At 37.4% G+C, this 21022-nt stretch overlaps 1 long non-coding RNA gene across 2 annotated transcripts in view; it reads left to right on the top strand.

Annotated features, from left to right (window-relative positions):
* Positions 1 to 21022, top strand: part of LOC144235546 (uncharacterized) — a 244502-nt gene that overhangs the window by 1007 nt on the left and 222473 nt on the right. For both annotated transcript variants that reach the window (XR_013336246.1, XR_013336245.1), the window contains exon 2: positions 1507 to 1633. This is a non-coding gene — a long non-coding RNA (uncharacterized LOC144235546). The remainder of the gene's footprint in view (positions 1 to 1506; positions 1634 to 21022) is intronic.

Genomic DNA, 21022 nt, shown 5'->3' with positions numbered 1-21022 from the left:
TTTGAGATAGAGAGAGAGAGAGCAGGGGTGGGGGAAGGCCAAAGAGAAAGGGAGAGAGAGAATCCCAAGTTGGCTCCCCACTGTCAGCACAGAGCCCAAGACAGGGCTTAAACCCAAAAACCGTGAGATCATGGCCTGAGCCCAAAGTGACTCAGTTTAACTGAGTGAGTCACCCAGGCATTCCCTCTAACATCTCTTTTCTAAACCGATGCCCTTCCTCTGTGTCTCACAGTACCCTTGTTATTTTCCACTTTAAAAAATTACACTGAGTCATACTTGTCTTATTTTAATTGTCCTCTACTTATCTATAAAGTTTCTGACAGTAAGAGCTGTATCTTCTTTTTCACCTCACTTCATGTTGAATGAATAAATGCTATTTCACATTCATGAATCTTTATGCCTGCTATTTCTTATGTGGAGAATTACTTTCTTGTCTTCTTGGTAAATTTCTTCTTATTTCTTTTAACATTCTTCATGTTAAGTTGCTCTTCCAAATCTTTCTCGACCTTTTCTCTTGTTGATACAGATTTAATCATATGATTCTGTGTCTTAATTTTGTACTTTTCATTAAATAGTAATTTGCAAAGTGATAAAATTATGTCTCTTTACAAGTATAAAATGAAACATATGTGAACTATTTTATTTAACTCATCAACTAATGAGTGAACTAGTAAGATGTTCTAACCACTTCTAATGAGAATTGGATTTATGGAGATTTATATATTTATTTGACAATCCATTGGCATTGACTCAAACAGGAGCCATTTACATGACAGTTGGAAGGAATACCTACCTACATCATTATTACTTTTCTGCAGGCTAACTTCCATCTCATCAGAGCTGTGGACTATTCTAGTGAAAAATCTAGATTCTAACAGAATAAGATAACCCCCAAAATTCTACCAAAAGGACCCTCTACAATCCTTTTGCTCATATGGAAGTCATTCACACTTTTTCCAACAGTTATAGCAACATATTACTAAATTTTCACTTTTTTGAAATTATTTTCATCTTACCCCTGTTTCCTCACTATAAATTCTAGGAAAGGGACTTGACCCTAAACTCTTCTCTGGGCTGAGTAATTAATCTCTCATTTCCCTCCCCTGCTTGGCTGAAACCAGCTACAACAAGGAAGGTCAGTTAATTAGTAACTTAAAAATAAAAATGTGAGTAACTTTTTTTTTTAGTTTCTTTTTTTTGTTTGTTTGTTTTGTTTTATTTATTTCTAGGAGAGAGAGAGAGAGACACAGCGTGAGCACGGGAGGGTCAGAGAGAGAGGGAGTCACAGACTGAAACAGGCTCCAGGCTCTGAGCTGGCAGTCAGCACAGAGCCCGACGCGGGCCTCTAACCCACGAACCGTGAGATCATGACCTAAGCGAAAGTCGGACGCTTAACCGACTAAGCCACCCAGGCGCCCCAAAATGTAACTTTTAAAACCTTAAGTGTGAGAAAGCATTTGAGAATAGAGAAGATTAGTAGATAATTCTTGTATTTCATCTTTCCAGAACCTTTACTGAATCTCCTCGTGTCTACTGCCAGTTTAAATTCATTTCCCTGAGACTGGGAGAAAATGGAAGATTCTACAAGGAGGTGGGAGCACGAAGAAAGATAACAGACGTGACTGCGACAAAGGTAACAATAATCAGAACAATAACTATAACCTTTAGAGAAACCACCACTGGCCAGGCCCTTTACAATGTAGTTTCACCTTACTTTAGTTTGAGATTCACCATTACTAGCCTGGTATGGAAGAGAGGTTAAGTAACATGTGGAAGACCACACAGGGATTAGTGTCAGACTAGGGTTTAAATTCAGCATTCTGATCCAGCAACCTGAAATCCAGGTTCTGAGCTCTTAACCAGTAAGCATTCCACCTGGGAGCAGCCTGAGCCCGGGAAAGTTTGCAGAAGGCAGGCTGTAACATGCTGGTACATGAGGCTGAGCTCACCAGGGTGCTCTTAGCAGAAGTTAGGTCTGTGAACTGTTTGAATAGTCAGCTCAGTAAAACTAAGCAAATAAGCCCCCAATACTTACTCACAAAGTAGATGTTGACTTATCAATTACTGTCCTCATATTTGGTGAGCTCTTTATTACCTGTACCAATGGGATGTAGAAGGAGATGGGCAGCAACACTCATAATTAAGAATACCAGATTTCTTAGGGGCACCTGGGTGGCTCAGGTGGTTAAGCATCCGACTCTTGGTTTTGGCTCAGGTCATGATCTCACAGTTTGTGAAATGGAGCCCCACATTGGCCTCTGTACTGACAGCATGGAGCTTGCTTGGGATTCTCTCTCTCCTTCTCTCTCTCTCTACCACTACCCCATTCACACTCGCTCTCTTTCTCAAAATAAATGAATATTAAGAAAAGAGTACTAGATACTTTACACACTCTAATGTTTGCTTTTAAATACATTCTTGAAATTATTTGGCTATATCTATGTCAGGTATTGAATCCTCTTTAAGATGATAATAATCTTATATACTGCTTACTTGGTTCTGAGTACCATCCACGTATTTGTGCATGGACTCATTTAATCTTTAAGACAGCCCCTTGGAGTTGGTATTATACTATTTTACAGCTGAGCAAATGTGTTTTTTACAACTGAGGCACAGTGCTGGAGCTGGGATTCAAACACATGCCGGCTGCCTCCTACAGCACAGGGTCATTGCTGCAGAGCTGCCTTGTGGGGAGAGCACGCTCAGTAACGTCCGCTTCCAGATGAGGAGAACACCCTGTTTCCTCCAGGAGATTATACTTCCTTCTCTTGCAATTCATTCTCAGCCTGGAGTAGACTGTCTGTAGCTTATATAGGCTTTGTTCTTTAGACACTCCCTGGATAAATAAGAGAATGGGATTTCAGAAGACTTCCTTTTACAGAGTTAACAAGGGTTGAGATGTCAAGGAAATGACAGTGAATTATAAATAGTAAGATCAGGGGCACCTGGGTGGCTCAGTCGGTTAAGCATCGGACTTCAGCTCAGGTCATGATCTCATGGCTGTGGGTTGAAGCCCCACGTCAGGCTCTGTGCTGACAGCTCAGAGCCTGGAACCTGAGTTGGAGTCCATGTCTCCCTCTCTCTCTGCCCCTCTCCTGCTCATATTCTGCCTCTGTCCCAAAAAGGAATAAACATTAAAAATAAATGAATAAATAAATAAATAAACAAATAAATAGTAAGATCAGTTTACCCTCTGTAGTAAGTGCCAATCTAATTAACTAGAGGCAAATATATAGACAAGTATAGTTAATAGGATAGCAAACTGCAGAAATGAATGTGGGTGATTTTATTTTATTTTTAATTTTTTTAAATGTGATTTAAAAAATCACATTTTTAAAAAATGTTTGAGAGAGTGTGCACATGCACATGTGTGGGAGGGGCAGAGAGAGAGGGAGAGAGAGAATCCAAAGCTGACTCCATGCTGTCAACATGGAGTCCCATGAGCGGCTTGATCTCACAATGGTAGGATCATGACCTGAGCCAAAGTCAAGAGTCTGATGCTTTTTTAAAAATTTATTTCTGAGAGAGAGAGAGAGACAGCGTGAGCAGGGGAGGGTCAGAGAGAGAGGGAGTCACAGACTGAAACAGGCTCCAGGCTCTGAGCTGGCAGTCAGCACAGAGCCCGACGTGGGGCTTGAACCAACAAACTGTGAGATCATGACCTGAGCTGAAGTCAGATGCTTAAGTGACTGAGCCACCCAGGTGCCCCAAGAGTCTGATGCTTAACCACTGAACCAACCAGGTTCCCCCCAAATCACAGCAACTCTTGAAATGGGCCAGGGGGAGGTAATTCAGCAAAGCTAGAATAAGTTATGAACTATAGGAATGTAGAGCCTACCTATGAGTTATCAATTATGTGACAGGCCACAGTAAAGACACAGTAACAAGGATATAAAACATTTATTTTTAGAAGTTTTTCCCTCCAAAAATAGAAAAACTGTTCTATCAAAAAATTTACTTTAGGGGTTCCTGAGTGGCTGAGTTGGTTAAGTGTCTGACTTTAGTTCAGGTCATGATCTCAGGGTTTGTGAGTTAGATCCCCACATGAGGCTCTGTGCTGACAGCTCAGAGCCTGGAGCCTGCTTTGGATTCTGTCTCTCCTTCTCTCTCTGCCCCTCCCCTGCTCTCTCTCCCTCAAAAATAAATTGAACATTAAAAAAAAATTAAAAATTTACTTGAAGTTTTTCTACCAAATAATTAAGAAAATCATCTTTTATTTGGTAAACAGCTTTATATAGTCCATCACAAAAAAGAAATGAGTTATGTAAGCTGAATTTTTTGGCTTCTATATTTTTAGGTGGATTTGAGATAAAGTATCCACTCAATGTCCAATTTGATTCAAGAACTGATTTTTCAGCTTAGTAGTTGGCATGTAAAATAGCTGGGGTTATAATATAACCAAGCTGATATCTTTGATAATGTTAGAGGTTCATACGAATATTTAATACCTTGAGAATGTAGTTTTCATCTAGGATCTATTTTCAAGATTCTACTTGTTATTTGCTGTTTTAGGAATAAGTTTTCTTTGAAGCTCAATTATATTCTTAATTTTGGTTCCTTCTGGGTACGTTTAAAGTGAGGACAAATCTTTCCAATGGAGCATAAATATATGTGCAATCATATTCTGAAAGGATAGTTCCTAAGTAGAAGAATTTATTACTTACTTATTGCTTATTTTAGGCTTGTACATGGTCCTGGGCTAAAGCTATTACTTTTGTTGTTTTTGCAGTAGATTGACTTTGGTGTTCCAAAGAGTAGAAGTAAAGCTTTGGTGGAAATAATGTAGTATAATTCTATATTGTTAAAAACAAAGTACAGTATTTGAATTATTACAGGTCACAGAAAAAGATTGTTTACTCAATTTGCTTTATAAAATCTACATAATCTTAAAAAACAAACATGATATAAATGGAAAACAAACCAAAATTTTCATTAATATAGATCATAAACCAAAACTTATACATTCAATAAAAGAAGAGAATGCCACAATTTTAGGGCCAAAAGGAATTTTAGAGAAAATTAAGTTTAACCTCTTTAAGTTCCAAGAAGTAAATGAGAAAATGTTGAGAATGAAAAACTGAGAAAATGTTGTCGAGATTAAATGATTGATGAAAAATGACGCTGCCAGTTGGGTAATATGATGCACTTGGATGAGGAATTCAAAGATTAACTCAAATGTTATAGAACAATAATTTCAGGAGTGCCTGGGTGGCTTCGTGGGTTAAGCAACTGACTTTGGCTCAGGTCATGATCTCATGGTTTGCAAGTTCAAGCCCCACATCAATCTCTGTGCTGACAGCTTGGATCCTGGAGCCTTCTTCAGATTCTGGGTCTCTCTCTCTCTCTCTGCCCCTCCCCTGCTCACACACTGTCTGTGTGTCTCTCTCAAAGATAAATAAACATTACCAATTAAAAAAAGAAAACTAATTGCATAGGAAAAGAATTTTATCAAAACACCAATAAGAAGAAAAACCCCAGCAACCAGCCTTGTTATGAAAATGAATGATTCTTAAAATGTGGCTGAATCGCTATACTGTGTTTTTACAAATTATCCATGACTTTAGACCTTGTCTTTTAATTCTCAATTAGTTTTGCTACCTTGATTAATTTGCTCTGCTAGTGTAGCCACATTTTAGTCATTCAGTCAAACCAGGTGTTCTTTAAATGACCAGTTATTTAACCAAATCAATACTAATTTCAGTAATCAGTGCTGAATTGACAGACTCCTTGAGCAGGTTTAATATCGTTTTAGAAAAGACATTATGAAATAAATAATTTATTTATATAGATTAAAAAACAAAAGATATATCAGCTTTTTGTAATGTTACAAATTACTGCAGTTGGTATCTGTCATATTCCTCAGAACAGTTTGTACAAGAATAAGTCACAGGAATAAAAGGCAGCATAAGGAGTATAGTCAATGGTATTGTAATAATGTTGTATGCTGACAGATGGTAGCTACACTGTGGTGAGCACAGCATAATGTATACACTTGTCAAATCACTATGTTGTACACCCAAAACTAATGTAACAGTGTGTCAACTGTACTTTTAAAATACTCACTAGTTTGTACAAGTTCACACAACAATCCTGAACATTCAGTGAAATAGTTGGCTACATTTTGAACTGAATTGAAATTTGGTGCTGCTGTAGATATTGCCTAAACCAGAGAACTGTTTATTTTTTTCTGTATCTGTTCCTTTTCTGAGCTGTGTAATCTGTTTAATCTGAGCTTAATTTTGGAAAGGCTGATATACTTTAAATTTGGACACATTATATTATTTCTTACAGTTATCAAAAACTGGACAATGAACTATTCCCCTTCTCTAGCAATTCAATTATCAGAAAATGTTAACCAGTAGTAATAAAAAATGTTAATGTAATTTAAGAAACCCCACCAGTTAGAATGAAGCAGTCTGGCCAGGTCTAAGGAACCAGAGGGATCCTGTGGGACCAGCCAAGACAGCCCAAAGCTTCTTGAAGGATGGGAAGTAAGAGAGGAAGTAAGAGCAGTTTATTGAAGACAGAGAGAGAGAGCAGATACAGACAAGAAAGGAGGAGACTCAGAAAGGAAAAGGAGCATAAGTTTCATCTTTACTTGGGTGTCTGGAATTTTACTGAGGTCGGTGGTCTGCTGTATGTGACTTCTTAGGCATCTAGGAACTTGTCCAACGGGCATGAGTGCTGAAGTGTCTTTTGGAAGTCATTAGTGCCCTAGAGCCAGGAGTCTTGACATCAGGGTGTCTGGAGTCATTGGTCTTGGAGAACATTCACGACAACCTCACTCGGTCACTCCTTAGATGTTGTATGTTGTGCTGGAAGACTCCAGAGAAATCATCAACTCCTTGACCTATACCAGGAGGACGTATATGAAGGCACGTGTAAGGGAAGGCGTGCTGGCTCTAGCAAGAGCAGAAGCAGGAAAAGGAGCAAAGAAAAAAATTTTCATGGGGTCCCTTCAGTTTTCCTGTCTTGAAAACAATAAGAAACACAGTGCTGGTAAAATGAATTCCACACAATGCGTGATATATTTAACATTTTCTAATTTAATGTTTCGGCTGGCTTCCCACAAATGCAGCAAGTTAGAGTACAGTTTGAAGATTTGGCCAGTTTGGTACATCTCCATCAATCTATAAGGCCCATGAAATGTAAGTTCTTGTCATTTTCAGGGTAATTTCTCCTACCCTATCCACATAAGCCTCAATGGGTTCAAGTAGAAAAATCTTTGCATTACAAACAGCAATGCTGTGGTTGAATGGTTTGGGATTCTCACGCTGCCCCGCCGGTCCTCATATTTCAGCAGCATTCAAAACACAGCAGCTGGCCCATCGGTAGGTTTTCTCGATTCTCTTTGTGTTCTTAATGGCTGTAGATAGCTGCTGGGCCAGCATCTGCTTGAGACACAACTACAGTGAGAAATTCACAATCACAACTGCAAGCCTCTGGGTCTTTGTAATTTATACAAAGAGTTGGGGCTCAGATTGTTATGTACAGCTGAAAAAATGAATATCTGTTCACCAGGGAAACAGGGAGAGAAAGCAGGCAAAGAATATGGCAAATAAATGAGAGTTTAACAGTCTGTTCATTTCATGTTACTGGACAGAAAATCTTTTTGAAACAGCATGAAAATGACCTGAATATGGTTGTTTTTAGAGTTTTCAAGTTCAGGTAAATTCTCTAAAGAACATATTTAGCTGAAAGCTCTCATTACTGATGGGTCTCTGTGAATAGCAGACCCCCATATCGATTAAAAAACCAATCAGCTTACCAGTATAAATTCACTTTCCTGTATAAATCTACATATGAATCTGAATATGGTTTCACACATTCCTGCATTATATGGCACAAATGATATAAAAACTTGGCCTATGCTTTTTTTTTCTGCGAGTTAATGGATATTTTATATTGTATTTGTACTGCATTAGTGGATGTTATAGTAATTTATATGAATAAACTATTTACATCTTTCCACAGATTTCTGAAACATAGCAGTTTTATTGTTACTTTGAAGAAATATAAATAATAGGGGTGGCCATAAAATTTTAGCTGTTTGAAGCATTTGCTTTTAATTTCTGTGGGCTTGAGCATCTGTTTCCTGTCGTGAACTAAGTTATATTGCCTGTGTTTGTACTGATCATCATTTACTTAAGAATGAAAAATAAAGGCCTTTAGGAAAGCTTAAGCACTACTTATTCCTATTTGATTTGGGCAACTTCATGTATGATATTTTAAATAATTAAGGTCAGTTTTACAGAAGTTTTTTGGGGAAAAAATGCAAAAAAATAAATTTTTATTTGTTCAATAAGATAGATAATTCAAATTATTTATATGTAGCAAATTGTAGCTTTAAAAGATATAAGATATACAAACAAGGCTCAGACAACAAATTTATTAACACTTGACTGATAGTAAAATCTTTTTCTTATGACTGCAATCAGAGATCTGTGTATTTTTCCAAATCTACTTGCACATTTAGATAAGTGTATCCATGATGTAATATGGCAGTCGTATTTCTGAATTTTCTAGATATGAAGGTATAACCCAAACATCTAGATACTCAATGGACATCCCCCAAGATAGTAAGTATTAAGACTATGTATTAGGGGCGCCTGGGTGGCTTAGTCGGTTAAGCGTCCGACTTTCGCTTATTAACCGACTTTCGCTTAGGTCATGATCTCACGTTCGTGGGTTCAAGCCCCGCGTCAGGCTCTGTGCTGACTGCCAGCTCAGAGCCTGGAGCCTGTTTCAGTCTGTGACTCCCTCTCTCTCTGACCCTCCCCTGCTCACGCTGTCTCTCTCTCTCTCTCTCCTAGAAATAATAAATTAAAAAAAATTAAAAATAAAAGACTATGTATTAGAAAGTACTAGGAACAGAAACAACAGGGGTTGTTGAGGATGTGGAGAAAGGGGAACCCTCCCGCACCATTGGTGGGAATGCTAACTGGTGTAGCCACTGTGGAAAACAATATGGAGTCTCCTCAAAATGTTAAAAATAGAAATACCTTACAATGCAGCAATCGTACTACAAGGTATTCACCCAAAGCATACAGAAATACTAATTCAAAGAGATACATGTACCCCACTGTTTATAGCAGCATTATCAACAATAAATATAGGCAAATTATGTAGAGTCCAAATGTCCATTCACTGAAGAATGGATGCAGAAGAAATTATATATATAGTATATATATAGTATATATACATAATAGAATATTACTTAGCCATAAAAAAATGAAATCTTGCCATTTGCAATGATGTGGATAGAGCTAGNTCCCCTGCTCACGCTGTCTCTCTCTCTCTCTCTCCTAGAAATAATAAATTAAAAAAAATTAAAAATAAAAGACTATGTATTAGAAAGTACTAGGAACAGAAACAACAGGGGTTGTTGAGGATGTGGAGAAAGGGGAACCCTCCCGCACCATTGGTGGGAATGCTAACTGGTGTAGCCACTGTGGAAAACAATATGGAGTCTCCTCAAAATGTTAAAAATAGAAATACCTTACAATGCAGCAATCGTACTACAAGGTATTCACCCAAAGCATACAGAAATACTAATTCAAAGAGATACATGTACCCCACTGTTTATAGCAGCATTATCAACAATAAATATAGGCAAATTATGTAGAGTCCAAATGTCCATTCACTGAAGAATGGATGCAGAAGAAATTATATATATATAGTATATATATAGTATATATACATAATAGAATATTACTTAGCCATAAAAAAATGAAATCTTGCCATTTGCAATGATGTGGATAGAGCTAGAGTGTGTTATGCTAAGTGAAATAAGTCAGTTAGAGAAAGACAAATACAAAACAAAAGTTCATAAGGAAAACAAGAGACAAAGACAAACCAAGAAACAGACTCTTAACCAAAGAGAAAAAACTGATGGTTACCAGAGAAGAGGTTAAATGGGTGATGAGGAGGATTAAGGAGGGTACTTGCTGTGATGAGCACGGGGTGTTGTATGGAAGTGTTGAATCACTATATTGTACACATGAAACTAATATCACACTGTATGTTAGCTAACTGGAATTTAAATAAAAACTTTTTAAAAATATAAAAAAATAAGGTAGTAAGAACAATTTTATGAAATAACCTTGGAGTGGAAAAAAGTCAAAAAAATGGAGAAAGACACAAAACCCACACATTAGAAAAAGATCGATAAATGTTTTCACAAAAATTTTTAAAAAATTACAAAGCAAAATAAAAGTAAAAGCTAAAGACAAATGAGAAAGGCTTGTTTTTCTTTAGTATATAAGAAGCTCTTTAAATAAAATAGGCAGGAGATTTGCATAGTCATTTCACAGAAAAAGAAGCTAAGTAGGCGCACTTGTAATTAAACCTATGCAAATTAAAGCAACAACACCCATTTATCATGTCCTTTGGAAGAAAATGAGCTTGATAATACCCAAATTTGATCACAGTATAAGGAAATAGATGAGACAATTATGTCTGCTAAGTATATATCTCTTTAACTTTTTGAGGGGTCATTTTGCAATATCTGTGGAATAGAAAAGGCATTAGTTCTGACCCAGCAACTGCGCTGTTAGAAATTTATCCCTATTAATATATTTGCAACCATATGTCAAAGCACACTCATACACAACACACTTTATAATATCAAAATATTGGAACCTACCTGGTTGTCAATACTGATGACATGAATATTAGTGATCTATAATGAGTGGAGTTCCATGGCTTCTAAGCACAAAGATGAAAGAAATCTGTACATGCTGATTTATTTGGGGGAGGAAAAAGAACAAGTTTCAGGATACGGTACATAACACAATATAGGTATTATTCTTCCACTTGTGTAAACAAAATAATAGCCAAGGTGTCCTGAGTGTACGCTATATGCCAAGATTTACTCTAATCACTTTACAAGTTTCAACACCAAAACAACCCTTATCTCCCCATTCTGAGGATTAGAAAGGATTTGTAATTTTCCTGAAGTTATGCAAGTGGCCAAAGCCAATCACTTGAATTAAGTTCCAGTCTCAGTATGTAATTGTTAAGGTTGTTGGGGTCAACTGTTTAGGAATGTTCCTGAAATTTAATAAACTGAAGTTGCAGAAAGAACATGGGCACAACCTCCACAGAGAATTTCATGTAAAAATGGTAGTTCATTCTACTTTTTTATCATATCTTATTTGCATATCTGTAGTAGTCTTTTTCTTTCTTTCTTTTTTTAAAAATCAGGCACATTTGTACCTATTTTCTTTAAAAACATAACAGTTCAATTTTTGAACTTAGCTGTTTAGAATTAATTTAAGGTCTTCTAACCTTCACATAGAGCAAGGTGCTTGGGGGCAAGAGAGACTGGGCTGTCACTCACAAGGCAAAGCAGTGGTCTCTTGCTGAGCTACGTGAGTTTCTTACCTTTGACACCAGATGTCTTGTTTTTCTCATCTTGAAATGATGCATTTGATGTAGGGCATCAAGTAAGGCTCAAGGGCTTTCCACCAAAGTGCTTCATCAGCTCAGCAGCACTTACTAACACTTCTTAAACCCGAAAGCGCAATTGTTTCTTGCCTTTTCTTTCTTCTTTTTCCCTTATGCATAATTCATGCAAGATTATTCGTTTATGTTTATCATGCTACTGTATGATCTAACTGTAGATTAGAAATGGGAAAATAAAACTCATAGATTCAGAAATAATCTTTTGCTTTTAAACATAATCAATTTATTTTGCTCCCTGAATTGAAAGGCTCATAATTTTAAAATGTGAAATATCTCTGTTAAGAAAGCAGTCCAATAATGGTGAATAACACCAGAATAGAAATGTGTAGCCTTACAAACGAACTTGCAACTAGGAGTAGAGAACAACGTATTTTTCTGACACGCCTAAATTAAACTTTAACAATAAGTGAAAAAATGAGTCTGTAAATGGATGAGCTAGATAAGTTAGGGTATGGGCTGAGCTGTGGGAACAAAGACATCCAAGGTGGAGGGGCTCCAACCAGAGAGCACTATAGTCCTTTTCAGTTAGCGGTCCAGGGTAGGCAGGTGGCCTCAGGCTGCCGGGTTGCCCTTTCATCCCAAAATGCAGGCCTCAAAACTATTGCAGCCCTCTCTGGCTGCAAAGAAAAGGAAAGAAAGGAAGTGGAGCGGAAGCAATCTTTCTCTAAAGGCAATGAACGTTTCTCTTCCTCAGAGTCCACTGGTGAGAACTTAGACCCATGGCCAGTCATACCTCTGAGGGAGGCTGAAAAATGTGGTTTTCATCTGGGTAGTTATGTGCCTAATTGAACTGTTATTATCACACACACACAAAGAGGAGAACAGATGGGGGCGGGGAGGCAGCAGTCAGCCTGTTACATGTGCCTTTAATTATTTTATAAATTTAAAATTCATTTTACAATTGCATATAAATTCTAAAGAGGTGGAGATCAATAAAGCATAACTTGAAACTGCTACACCGTGAATTAAGATGCATTTTAGCTCTAAGCATTTAATTTAAATGTACTTTTACTTAGGGTGTTGAGTAATTAAAACTAAAATGTCAGAAGTCAATAGTTTAATCCAAGTCACTTGCAGGAGGGCCTATAAGACAAGCTACTTTACCCACCCCCTCACTTCACTGTAAGAATTCTCCAACTGAAAATTCATTTCATGTTTTTAAACTTTAAAAGTTCTGTTACCTCACTCATCATCAGGGAAATACAAATCAAAACCACAATGAGATACCACCTCACACCTGTCAGAATGGCCAACGTTAACAACTCAGACAACAGATGTGGAAAGGATGAAGAGAAAGAGGATCTCCTTTGCACTGCTGGTGAGAGTGCCAACTGGTGCAGCCACTCTGGAAAACAGTATGGAGCTTCCTCAAAAAGTTCAAAATAGAGCTACCCTACCACCCAGCAACTGCACTACTAGGTGTTTATCCAAAGGATACAAAAATGCTAATTCAAAGGAGCACATGCACCCTACTGTTTATAGGAGCGCTATCAACCATCAACAAAGTATGGAAAGAGCCCAAATGTCCATTGACTGATGAATGGATAGAGAAGATGTGTGTGTACGTGTATATATACATATATATATGGAATATTATTCGGCAATCAAAAATACATGACATCTTACCATTTACAGCAATGTGGATGGAACTAGAGTGTGTTATGCTAAGCAAAATTAGTCAGAGAAAGACCAATATGATTTCACTTATATGTGGAATTTAAGAAACAGAACAGATGAACATCGGGGAAAGGAAGCAAAAATAAGATAAAAACAGAGAGGGAGAAAACGAGGAGGCTCTTGAAATACAGAGAACAGGTGTTGGATGGGGGAGGCGCTAAATGGGTGATGGGCATTAAGAAGGGCACTTGTTGGGATGAGCACTGGGTGTTGTATGTAAGTGGTGAATCACTAAACTTTATTCCTGAAATCATTATTATACTATATGTTAACTAATTTGGATTTGAATTTAAAAAAATTAAGAAAAATTCTGTTACCTTCTGAGCAAATATTTTTCATTTAGTCACTCAAGAATTTCTAAATAGGTTGAATTTTTGCAATACTTTTGGAAATATTATTTCATTGTTAACTTGTCTATATCCTTGGAGTTAGATGTGTTGTGCACTGTCGGTCATTGAGAAGAAGTGACCACCAGTTGCCTCATCAGCTGACCTGGGCAGTGGGAGGTCCCTCACCCTCTCCTGTCCTCATGATTTGTGCTCTGCTTGCTCCCTCCCAATGGAAGCCCCTGCAAGGACGGAGCCTGGAGATAGTGATGTGTTTGATATATGTGGCTGAACCCAGTAAAGGTCTCTACATAAATTTTCAAGATTCTGGCAGGCAGGTGCAGAGATTTACTGGTCTTGCAGCTGCCCAAGACAAGCCATATATGCAAGTATGCTTGCTTTATTAGCAACCTGGAGCAATCTACCTCTTTCTTCGTTCTCTGCTTACCATCCTTATGGGGCTGGTTTGAGAACCAACACAGACCTCTAAAACTTCTGTTCAAGCAAATCAGCTAGTGTCCATCTAAATAGGGTGCTGTGGTCAATGTATCCAGTATTGTCAAGTTACCGTGCCAGAAGTTATCAGTGGAGATAGATGAAAACTGGACATTTTAAAGAAAAATGGCAGGATATATACATTTCAGAGTTGTTCAGTGTTTTGAATATGGACTCACTGGGCCATGTACTGGGTTAACTTGAAAGGCTAAAAGGTGCTTGGGATCTAGTTTATCAGAACAGTTATAGATGCAGTGGGCCAGACTGACAATCCACAGCCCTTTTACTGGGATAGAAAGAACTATATTAATCAAGAAAGTTTAAGAAGCTTGTGAGCATTCTTGAAAACATGTTTATTTAATGTTTCTTTAATCCTTCTATGTGGAAAAATGATATTTTTCATTCTTTGTTGCTGTAGATGCTATGGCTGTGTACCTTTCATTTTTGTGATTTTTAAAAATAATAGCAGAATTGTGAATTTCTCATTAACTTGACTTCAGGTTAAATACAATTCATGTAGCTTGTGCTTGCCATTAGGACTAAGAACCTAACTACATTTGGAATAGAACCATATTTGACTTACATTGCAAAATTTTTCGATTAGAATTCTTCTGATAATACTTCACACATTCCATAGCCATCTATATGCTAATATTTCCAACAAATTATTAGATGCTATTTCTACATAACCTTTTTCTCAACAAATGACCTGTCATGTTCATAATGGCCTCAATTTTTGGTGGCAGTTTTAATTTTATCTAGCAAAAAATTGAAGGCCCATAAAGAAACTAATTACATAGTTTCACAGTTAATAATATGGTTTCTAGTTTTAAGACTTGTAATGTGAAAATTTATGTGGTTAAATTTTCTAAGATCCAAGGCTGTTTTTTTTTAAAGCACGTAGGAACCTTTTAGAAGCAACATAGAAGTTTTCATACTACATACAGACTTTAGAAACATTGAATCTTGATTTTCCATTACTGTTATTGATTTTTTTTTGGGGTAAGCCTAAACTTTACTTCTGTTATAAACACATGGTCTTATTAATGTTCCCTCTTTCAAGGAGTAATGGCTCTCCAAAATGCAATCAGGAGAAAGGCAGCCGAAAAATTCATGTGGGTTGTTTACCAATAACATTACCTATCTGAAACCTTGAGATTTTAAACAATATGATTGTTGAGGTATACTATTTTTCTGACTGCTGACCACTGATAGGCAGACAGTGCAAAGGAAATCAGTGATGTGGAGAGTTTTTTCATCTGCAGCTATGGTCATCTTAACAAAGACCCAATTAAAAATAAATACACTGATACAAAACTGATATTTAATATAACTTTAAGAAATACATATTCAAAAACCAGTATTAAAATGTAAAAGGGCTTTTAGAAATTTTCATTTGATACTATCCTTTGATAACTTGAAGAAAGTATTTGAAACGGGAAAAACAAAGCAATAGAGGAAACAAGACAAAAGGAGGGGGTCTTAGAAAGCAAGAGATTGAGCTATTAGAAATAACAAACACAACAGAGAAACTGAGAGAAAAATCTATGAAGAAAAGCTACTGAGAAAAAGGAAGAAAAATAGGTAGTTCGAAACAAAGTTGAGGTTTACTAAGCTCTTTAGCTTAGATATTCTGGCAAATATTTTCTTTAACCTACAGAGGTCAGAGTATTCCTACACTTACCTTCTGATCATATAAGAACTCTGTCATTCAGATGTCCATCTGCAAATGCCGGATTTCTATATTGACACTAGGAAGGCTCTAAGCACATCTTGTCAATTTGTTATTTTGCTTTCCAAACCTAATCTGAAAATATGCTTTCCTCCATTCTATTCCCTTAATTGCTTTCTCTCATAATTGGATCGGTGAATGAATGACTTAAATGTATTCATTGTGTAATGGCATTGCACTACTTTACATAATTTATATGATTATCCATTACATTATTTAATTATTTTTCTCATTTTATTTCATAAGGCTTTTGGGGCACAGCTTACTTGAAAGACTTATTCAAAAAAAGCTCACACATATTGTTCTTTAATGTCAAATTACTGTTTCCATTAAGCTTAATGGTCCTTCAGAGAAATTGACTTTTGAATAAACAAAACTATTTTATCATTTTGATTGAAATAGTTTTAATTTGGACACTTTGCTGTCTGCAGTGCATTGAATGCTTGCATGATTAGGCTTAACTGCACATGCGTGCTCCAAGGATCTATCATAGAGCAAATTGTGTGTTTTATCATCCATTCTCATTACTACTGGTTGACTTTTGCATTTCCGATTCCAAGGATACTGTTGCTAAATGACTCTAGCATATTGGTTCAGAAGTCAACTTTCTAGTCCTTGAGATTTTCAGAAATGAGCCCTATTTCTCAACTTTAAGGAATTTAGAGGCTGAAATCTCATATGACTGAAACTATAATAATATTGTAAATGTAGTAAGTAATCACACAGTTAATGCTACTAACTTAAACTCAGCAGCAGTGATGAAAGCAAAATTTTAGCTCTGGATTATGTAGAAGGCATGGAAAATACTTTCTTCCCTGTGTCTGGTTGACTTATTTGTTTAGAAGACAAAGATAGAAAGATAAGCAGTTTGTAAACTTGACTTTTGAAAATGCAGTTTCTTTGAGAAATTTTGTTTCTCTAATAAAAAGTGAATTACCCATGTAAACGACTATCCCATGAGTGGTTTAAAGTGTTTGGCACAAGTGTCCATCTCTTCTCCTTCTCAAGAGTCCATGAAAATGGTAACAAAATAATAGGGAAAGGAAAACCACTATTCTTGGATTTGTTGATGCAAATTCAAAAGTCTATGCTGAGCGAAATAAGTCAGGCAGAGAAGGACAGATACCATATGTTTGTACTGATAGGCGGATTAGGACCATGGGGGAGGAGAAGGGGAAAAATAGTTGGGGAGAGGGAGGGAGGCAAACCATGAGAGACTCTTGAATGCTGAGGAAGGGCTGATGGGGTTGGGGAAGAGGGGAAGGGGGGTGATGGGCATGGAGGAGGGCACTTGCAGGGATAAGCACTGGGTGTTATATGGAAACCAACTTGACAATAAACTATTTAAGAGAAAAGAATTCAAAGTCTCTCAGTGAATAAAAATCATTGATATTAAAGAGCTTATGTTCTGATAGAGGGTGATATATAGTAAGCATAATGAATTAGTAAACCAAATCTTGGGTGAAAAGGTTGACTGGTTGACTACTATGGGAAAATGGAGCAGGTAAGAGAGATGGGGCTCTTGGAGTGGTCAGGTCTCTATGAGAAGCTGACATTTGAGAAAAGACCTGAAGAAGGACAGAGAGTGGATATGCAGTTATCTGCCTAGGCAGAGTATTCTAGGCAGAAGGAAAGTCAGTGCCAAGGTCCTGAAGAAGAAATTTGCCCTGTGTATTTGAAGGACTATAAGGAGGCCAGTGTGGTGTGAACAAGAGTCATAGGAGATAAGGTAATGGAGATAATGGCTTTGGTTTTTGCCTTGAGTAAAGAATAACATATAACTTACATTTTAAAAAACCTCTTTGGAAGCTTTCTTGAGAATAGACAGAAAGGGGCAAGGCTGAGCAAGAGCAATTAAATGTTATGGCAATAATCCAGGTGAGAGATGGTGGTGATATGGACCAAGATCATTGGTTAGAGTTTGGATAAAGCAATTGAAGTATGGAATTTGGAAGGTAGAGCTAGGGGATATCCTGATAGATCAGATGACAGGAGTGAGAGAAAGACAGAATAAGGATGAATCCAAGAGTTTGACCTAAGGAACTGGTGGGATGGAATTGCCAATCCTGAGATGGGAAGGGCTGTGGGAGACATAGGTCTAGGGGAAGATCATGGGTTCAGCTTTGTATCTATTAAATTACAAAGTTCTATTACTCATCTAATTGAGATGTTGAGGAGGAAGTTGAAAGAGGAGGAGAGTCAGAGGAGAGGTTGATTTTTGGGATATAATTGGAAGTCCTCCACACATAGACATTTAAACCAAAGTGAAGGAATGAGATTGCCAAGTGTCTGAATGTAAACAGAGAAGACGCACGGTTCAAGCACTCCAATGGTAAGCTATGAGAGACTTTTGGATGACTAACACCCCAGGGAGGGGTATCCGCCAATGACGTAGAGTTTAAGAAGATACAGCCTGGAACACGAGTGGAAGATGTTGTGACTGACTTTGCAGCAGAACCTTGGAAATCTTCCACATTTAGACTTTGCTTGGTGGTAGAAGGAAGGCATGAGAAGGCCTGGTTACTGCCTTTTAGGATTGCAGCTGAGATTTGCAAGCCTATATTTTAAAATGAATTAATGTTTGTAAAGCATTTAGAAACAATGTCTGATATAGCATGTTATACTGGTATTTGTTAAATAGATACATTTACTAAATAGTCATCAGTCTCCCTAACCCTTGAATCCTCTTGCCTACATCTCCATAAAAGATGGCCTGGAGTCAGACTTTTATCCTCAGGTAGAAATACCCAAAAAATGTTCTTTAATTTTTTTAATATGGAGGAAATCTTAATTTATTAGTTAATTTATTTAGTTAATATAATTTATTAGTTAATTCATTAATTTATTATTAGAGAGGNGCCCATTGTGGGGCTTGAACTCACAATCCAGAGATCAAGAGTCACATGCTGTACTGACTGAGCCAGCCAGGTTCCACAGTTAAGAAACTTTTTTAAGCAGATGCTTTGATAAGCCACTTGCAGAGGGAATCAAAGCTTGAAGAGGCTTCCTTGAGAGAAAATAAATGGTCTCTGTCCATTGTCTTGGTAACTAGTAAAGTATTATTTTGTGGAATGGGGTAAGCAAGCTGAGGGGGAAGCTGGGCTGCTCTACACAATTTTGGATGTTCATTGGGGGTTGGATGTAGGAGGGAGGAAGAGAAGAGATTAAGTTGCTGTGTTGGAAGAAAATAAAAAATAAAAATATTTAATGGGGAATTTTATTACATTTTTCCTGTGCAATATGTGACAGGAGTGTTTCCCCCCAGTATCTCTGCAAAATAGTAAAATTGCTATCTTTTGAATGTGTTGTTGAATTGGATATTTCAATAAATATGACAAAATACCTCTTGTTCCACAGAGAATTTGAAGTGATATCAGAGATACAAGATATTAGAACTTGAATATTTTTACCTACTTTCTGAGCCACATAGATTTTCTTGTTTCTGAAGACTTGTATCTTTTGATAGATATTTTAACATTCTCTTCTATATTTTGTGCAGAAACCAGTATGAAGTGTTGGTAAATGTAACTTGAAAAATATATGGGTTAAAGACAATAAAATAGCTTCTTTTCCTGCAAGAATTCTCCAGGCGTTTACTATATTGTCTGGCAACATGAATCTTCAAGCAAGGGGATATAACATGCACTTTTTAAAATTAAAAAAATGTGTGTATCTCATAGGATTCATGGCATACACGTGAAGAAGCCATTCAATTGTAGCTTGTTTTCTAAATGATTTTTTAAAGTTTATTTATTTTGAGAGAGAGGGGGACATAGGAAGGGCAGAGAGGGAGAGAGAATCCCAAGCAGGTTCCTCACTGTCAGAGGAAAGCCCAATGCAGGGCTTGAACTCATGAACCATGAGATCATGTCCTGCGCCAAAACCAAGAGCTGAGTGTTTAACCAACTGAGCCACTAAGGCACCTAGCAACCTGTTTTTAAGAGTAGTCTGGATGCCCAGAGCAGAGCCCAGTGCAGGGTCCAGTGCAGGGTCCAGTGCAGGGCTTGAACTTACAAACCTAAGATGAGATCAAGAGTCAGTTGCCCAACCAACTGAGCCACCAAGGCACTCCTATAACTTATTTTTAATCAAATCTTCTGTATTGGTTTTATTTTTTTCAGCTACAAAATCCCCACCAATTATAAAAAAGTGTGTCCAAAAATAGATTTGTGAATTGAATGGCAAGATGCACGTTGGGTGACACGGTTGGAAGGGAGATAAGTAGATCCAACCTTTGCTGTATTTTGGCGCCATCTGGTGGCAGTTATGTGACCTGGCTGAAGTATCCGTGGAAAGGATTGTGTGTTATTGTGACTTCCAGTGCAGAGGTGGTAATTCCAGAAGTCTTCCAGTTACTTGGTGCAGGAGAAGATTGGGAAAGAGAAACTCCCTTCTGCCTGTCTACATCCCTTCTCATATCCTGAGATAGGTTACCTGTCTTTTCCCCGGATTATTCCCCTCTGCTCACAAAAGACTGGAACTTATGTCTGATCCCACTTGAGAGTGGAGGTTAGGTGAAAGACAGGGTCCAATCACAACTGAGCCATTTCTTAGTTCAAGTTATCATGGGGTTTTGCTCTGTAAGTTCTTGGAATGAAGAATTTACAAAATGTGTGTTACATACTCTGTTCACTCTTCAAGGAGGATTTGTTTTGTAATAGTGTAAAATGAACAAGACTCACTTTCTACTTTCATGCATTAACAGAATGGTGGGGATAACTGCAAACAGACAATTCTTATAGAGTTGAAAAAATGTTGTACCATTAAAGCTATACTTGGGACTGGTTGCATAATTAGTGGGGCACAGTGTAAAATGATAATGCAAGACCCTTTGTTAAAAGCCTGTTAAGAATTCAAAGACAGGGGTGCCTGCATGACTCAGTGGGTTAAGCATCTGAGTCTTGATTGTGGCTGAGGTCATAATCTCATGGTTTGTGAGACTGAGCTGAATGTTGGGCTCTGTGCTGATAGTGTGGACTTGCTTGGGTTCTCTCTCTCCCATGCTCTCTGCCCCTCCCCCACTCACCCTTGCTCTCTCTTTCTCCAAATAAATAAATAAACTTAAAAAAACCACAATTTTTAAAGACCGCAATAGCAGAGCATTAAGACAATCACGAGGCCCAGTTAAGTTCAGGGCCCTCTTCAATAGCACAGGTTATGTCTAGGGTGTGTCCTGGGGGCCAGGACTGCTCATTCTTATTGCATTCACAATATATTAGGGCTGACTGTATGCATGCTTTACATATCTTAATTTACTTAATACCCCTGATTTCCCAGTACCTTGATTCAATCCAGCAAGTACTTCCTAGGAACCTTTATATCGATC

Source organism: Crocuta crocuta, unplaced genomic scaffold (assembly GCF_008692635.1).
Source record: "Crocuta crocuta isolate KB4526 unplaced genomic scaffold, BGI_CrCroc_1.0 scaffold205, whole genome shotgun sequence".
Taxonomy (NCBI): Eukaryota; Metazoa; Chordata; class Mammalia; order Carnivora; family Hyaenidae; genus Crocuta; species Crocuta crocuta.
The sequence above is the reverse complement of the archived record's forward strand: the minus strand, read 5'-3'. Positions and strand labels throughout refer to the sequence as shown.